This window comes from Odontesthes bonariensis, chromosome 15, assembly GCF_027942865.1.
Source record: "Odontesthes bonariensis isolate fOdoBon6 chromosome 15, fOdoBon6.hap1, whole genome shotgun sequence".
Classification (NCBI taxonomy): Eukaryota; Metazoa; Chordata; class Actinopteri; order Atheriniformes; family Atherinopsidae; genus Odontesthes; species Odontesthes bonariensis.
Window position 1 is genome coordinate 2521957 of NC_134520.1, and position 5802 is coordinate 2527758.

Here is a 5802-nt window from a genome sequence, read left to right on the forward strand (position 1 = left end):
AGTCGTGGTCATCTCACTGTCAAGGCTTGTTTTGTCTGGAAGTCCGTTCACTGCACAGAGCTGCTCTACTTAATGTTTACCTCTGTATCTGTGTAATCCTTCATCTTGTGTGTGCAAAGGTCCCAGCTACATGAACCACATAAGCAATCGGCCATATTTTAATCTGTGTATACTCAGAGTGTATGAATCCAAGCGCATGTTTAAAATAGGTTCTGTGCGCAACTATCCAACAAAGACAAAACCCGACGACCGGTCTGCAGCTCCTGCTGGCTCTGTGTGCACACACAAACAGACATACACACACCAAACACCATCTTCCTCTGTCCATGTACGGGTAAAATATGTGAGGTGTGTTTTAGAAGTGAGTGATAATATATCAGAAACACATGCTAAGCTTTTCAGCTGCACACTCTGCCCCCGACTCTTTGCCTCATTTATTCCTTTTCTCCTCTTTGCCCCTGAACTTCTTCATTTACACTGCTGCTGACTCGAAAGGTATTTCTCTTTCATTTTCTATCAGCCCCCTCCTTTTAGGACTGCAAGGCCTGCACGGTAAGTCTATACTTGGACTTGCATTTGCTGCACACTGTGTATATATTTCACTCTAAAAAGTCTGTTTCTGTTGTGTTTGACCATCAGTAAGCCAATAACAAATCATTATGCACCACTCATATGCTCCTCCTTAGCACTCTCCTTCTTCATCTGACTCGAAATCCCTCGTTTCCTCAACCCCTCTATTTAGTTATCCTCCTGTAAATCAAAAACACATCCTCTCTCAATTTTAGAGGGATTTGGGGGGATGTAACAGTAAATAACATAGCTTCTAGAGGAATTATTGTTTTTTAATTGTGTCAAAATTAAATAAATAAATCAAATAAATCCAGAGGATCAATGTTTCTGACCATCCCTTGCAGACTGTAGATGTGCATGAGACTTAGGTGGCACTGAAGTAAAAAGGTCATAAAAGTAGGTTAGGTGTGAGATGATCGCCGGACTCAAGAGAGGTGATGAAGTATGCATGACTTGAGGTGGCAGCGGGGTTGTTTTTCAGATCTTCTCCCTTCGTCTGGCCTTCTCTCCAGTGCTCAGCGGGACTATTACACAGCCCGTCTGCTGATCCACATATCACACATTCCTGGGTGGATAGAGAGAAGGGGGGTAGATGCAAAAGGGAAGCAAAGATGAAGACAAGGAGAGAAAGATTTGACACAGACGGATAAGCATCAGCTGTGGAGAAAGAAGAGGCTGCTGTGCTTTGGAAGAGAGGTAGCATATAAGTCAACCAAAAGAACCACAAATCAAGCTCAAAACTTACAAGGACTTGCTGATAAACAGGTGATATGATCCATCAGTCCGAGCCTGTATGCATGTACAGTATGCACCCATCCAGAGCCCTTATTTAGTACTTGTAATACTGTGTGTGTGTTCTGCTGGTATCTGTGTGAACACGGTGTGAGAGTTTATATTTAAGTTGGCTCAACTCCCTGGAGGCCCACCACTTTGGGGAAGTGAGGTTTGGTAACTGGACATTTCCCCTCATGAATGACATCACTGATACATTTAGTGATGCCTGAAAGTTTGAGAAAGAGAATCCAGTCTTTTTATGGACAAAAATGTATTTTTGTTGCTTTTTTATTGAGGAAAACGATCCAGTCTTACATATAGTATCAGAGGCAAAAGTGTGTGAAGCTCTGAGATAAACAGCCAATATGAAGGTGAAATTAGAGTCAGTCTGTCAATCTGCTGTTAGCAATCACAGGAACACATGGACAAACCAGAAGACAACTGGAATTTTTATCTTTTTTTTTTTTTTTTAAATAGAGCCTTTTGGTTTAAACAATAAGTGTTTGGTGAAGAGAATGGCAATAAAAACAAGCAAGTTATTCCATCAAAGGAAGCATATAGTTGTCCTGCGATGGTCAAGTCAAAGTACTGAACTTAATACAAAACAGATGTTGTCGAAGGACCCAAAGCAGGCAATTTGTGTGAGGAAACCCACAGAGCTGAAGCTGCTCTTCAGATGAATGGGCTAAAATTCCTCTGGGCTATTGTGCAGGACTGATCAGAAGCTACAGGAAACATTAAGTTGCCGTTAGCGCTCGACAAGGGATACTGAGAACAAAGCTTTGAATACTTTTTGCTACTTAGTAATGTTCTGTTTTTTGTCTTGTTTATTTGTTTGTTTAGGTTTTGCTCTGGATTCTTCTTTGAGGACTTGCTTGGAAATCTGTTGGAGGTTTTCACACCTAGAGAGGTAAACTCACTTGCTTTTGCAAGTGCTTGATCCTCTTGGAATTGCATGGAAATGATTAAGTTGGAGCAGTTAACACTGCTTTGCACAAAAAACAAGAAACAGTCAGAAACAGCTACAATCTTATCAAGTCAAAAGACTAACAAAAATAACTGTTATATTCAAACTGGTGTGTAGCCATCAAACTCTCATAATCTCCTGAATTTATGAAATCCAATTATGTTGTCAGTGTTTCCCCCTCCCTGTTATGTTTTTTTAATTAGCTGGCCAAGACTCAACATGGAAGATGTCAAAGTCCACTCCCCTCCTCCTGTTTCACGCCCATAACCACTGAGCAAGATGGAAAATTCCAATCCAGGCATTACTATTTATGAAGAAATTGCTCTGCGGTCTCAGTAGAAGATTGCCATTGGAATTCATACTGTATGCACTTCCTGAAAATTAAAGAGGCATGATTTAAAGAGGGAGAGGATAGAGAGGTGACATGAATGATGAGGAGACGATATCAAAGAGATAAGTTTAGAAAGTGAAGAGGGCAGATAAAGATGTGGTAACATCATCCTCCCTGAACATAAAGTGGATCAGAGATCAAAAAGGGCATCAGAGGGAGTGATGGCGAGTCTGCGGTCTATCTGCCGGCCTCAGTCGTTAAAAATTGTTATAAGAGATAATGTCTGTCAGAGGGAAAGCCAACACACAAAAGCAGGAGCAAAAATGAACAGAACAGCTCAATCTGACCTGTGATCACACCCCCCCTCATTGAGTGCAGGGGCGCTGTCAGGAAAAGGAGCACTGTGTGCGTCAGACCTTACACAAAAAGCCCTCACTCACCTCGTCCACTCAGCTTATCTCCCCTCGTTCGAAACGATCCCGTTTCCACAGGAAAAGGGGGAGACAGAGAAAGAGAGGGATGCAGGGTGTGGTGAGCCCCCTGAACTAACAAAACTTCAAACTTGGTCTGAGAGTGTTGCCTTATGTCACACTAAGTAAACAGTAATAGCATGGCAGATTATTGGAAATATGGCTTGACAGGAGGAGCAATTCCAATTCAGATAAGTGTGAAAATGAGTAAGATTGAGGCAGATTATAGAAGTCCCATACAAGCGATCACACAGGTAGACCATGCCAGGGCTGCCGAGGAGTTCAGCATCACAAGGGTGTGTGGGAGGAGGTGGAATCACGAATGAACTGCGCAAAACGAGTGATAATCTCATTCTGAGGAGACAGGATGCACATCATCATTTCCTGTTCCACTCAATAAATTTGAAATCAAATCACTGTAAAAGACAGAAGTGTTACAGCATAAGTGGATTAGGGAATGGATAGAAACTAGAGCAAGCCCTGAAATTGAGAGAAATATGAAAAGATGAGATGGGTAGAGAAGACTTTTCATATTTGGACAGATCAGGGACTCAGAGCGGACTAAAGGCCATCGTGCTCCGTTCCTGTGTGGAACTTCCTTTTTCCTGTGTTCTAGGAAATTAAATGAACACATGTTATATTTATCCATGTGGGACTGTCTATTAGAGTGATAGATTGAGTATGGTCGGAATATAAAGAGACAATCCAGATAATTACTGGGTAAACTACATTAATCAATGAAGTGGCCAGAAAAAGGCTCAAATCCACCAGTGACAAAATGATCCAGAAAGTCACTGTTTACAACCAGGACACCTCTTCAGTTTAACTGCCTCCACACCTTCACATTCACAATCTTTCAGGCTGTTAAACTCTTAACACAATCTGACCATACAGTCCTGACTTTGATCAGCTGATTTCCCACATATTTCACAACATAAATAGAGGTGGCATTTATCAAGTCATGTTAACAAACAGATTCAATTTTCACTGGCAGGTGTTGTTTTGCCACTCAGAGACGGAAGCTGCATCAACACAGCCCACAGAGGACTCCAGAGAAAATCTACAAAACTGTCTTTCACTTCGTTGGTAAAGAGAAAGATGCAAATGTTTTTGCATGTATTATTTGAAGTAAAGGTGAATGGAAAAGACGAAAACTGACAAAACAATTTAAATTTTTATTCAACCTTTAGGAGAGTTAATGCACATGAGAGGAAGTGGAAACAGCATTTGCAATAAAAAAAATTCTGTCGGAGCAAACATTTAGCTAGCATGACTGATCACTTTCCATTTCTGGAGAGGAAACACAAAGAACCCTTGCTAGCATGTTAGAATAACAACATGAAAAATAAGTCCTCAAGACACCTCTATTTTTGTGTTGCAAATCATTTTCTTGGTTCTTCTTCTTCATTTTTAACAGTAAGCAACCTGTTATTCTATTAAATCCATGCTTAACCTAGCTTAAATCTCATCCTCATGTCATCAGAATGCAGCCTAATTTATTTGTTCCACACCCGATATTGGATGCATAACTAATCTGCTTTTCAAAAGTCTCTGCAAATTCGCTTGAGAGTGTGGCAGAAACTGATCGCCTGAGTACCAGTTACACACAGAGAAAAGCATGTCATTGCAAGAGTATCAAGTGTTTTTGTCAAACTGATGAAAACCAGAGCTACAAAAAGACACATCATTGGATTTACATAACGATGTGGCCTAAAACACTTTTCAAAATGTATGCTAATGTTGCTCATGTCTAAAAGAAACGATTTAATAATGAACATACTCAAAGTTCTATTTCTGCTGCTCCCACGACGCCAAAGTTAATCCATGCAAGAGTAGTTTTTCAACACTTGACTCATTTGATGTAAGTGTTCTCATGGCATCATTACTGATTTTGGGGACACCATGTTTTATTGTCCCAAAGTGAGGCCCCATCACAGAAAGGAAATGGATTTTTGAGGGAAGGACCCAGATTAAAGTAGTCACAGATCACTTTGATTACAGTGGCTAATAGGCTCTTGTCCCTTAGACTGACACCATAAAAACCGCTAATTGATTGGGAAAAGGGGAACTGGAGGCCTGAAATTACTCACCCATACCCATAATGTAACCCAAATGTACATCATATACATCAGACATGATACAGCCACACATGGGCTCTCACAAACAGCATGTTCTTTGACTGCAGAGCATCTCTAGCTGTTGGCTGGGTTCAAATTCCCACAAAAATCCTCATCCTGGCCTTCTTTCGCATGTGACGAGGAGTCCAGAGGAGACAGCCTGGAGCTCCAAAGAGTGTTAAGGAGCCCTAAGAACCCTGACTCTGGTACGATCAACCCTCCATCTGCCTACATAACACAAACAACAACACCAGTAGATCTGAATAAATCAGAGTTGGCTTATGAGACAGGGTTCAGTCGGAGTTCTCTGAGCTTTCACATCGGGACAGAGAGGCACAGAGGGATTGTAGGGTGGGATAGGGAAATTACGATAAATGTGGCAGTAATTCAGATTCCTCATAATGTTGTCAGATGCACCACAAAACACTTCCAGCTTCTCAGAGAATGCTCTTTATAACTTCCAACTAACAATGTCAGCTTTGGGAGAATCAGAGAGAAGGATTTCTTATTTCTCATTATCATCCATTAGATGCCATCACCTGTTGTCTTTTAATGGTATGTTAAGTAAGCCAA

The 5802-nt window shown here is 41.1% G+C and overlaps 1 long non-coding RNA gene across 3 annotated transcripts; it reads left to right on the plus strand.

Annotated features, from left to right (window-relative positions):
- Positions 1-395: 395 nt before the first annotated feature.
- LOC142400051 (uncharacterized) lies at positions 396-5569 on the plus strand. 3 transcript variants are annotated; one of them, XR_012772907.1, is made up of 5 exons: positions 396-552; positions 1083-1335; positions 2188-2254; positions 4107-4198; positions 5298-5569. It is a non-coding gene; the product is annotated as an uncharacterized LOC142400051 (long non-coding RNA). The 3 variants fall into 3 exon arrangements; XR_012772905.1 differs by having other exon boundaries at positions 4107-5569; XR_012772906.1 differs by lacking the exon at positions 1083-1335 and having other exon boundaries at positions 4107-5569.
- Positions 5570-5802: the final 233 nt, after the last annotated feature.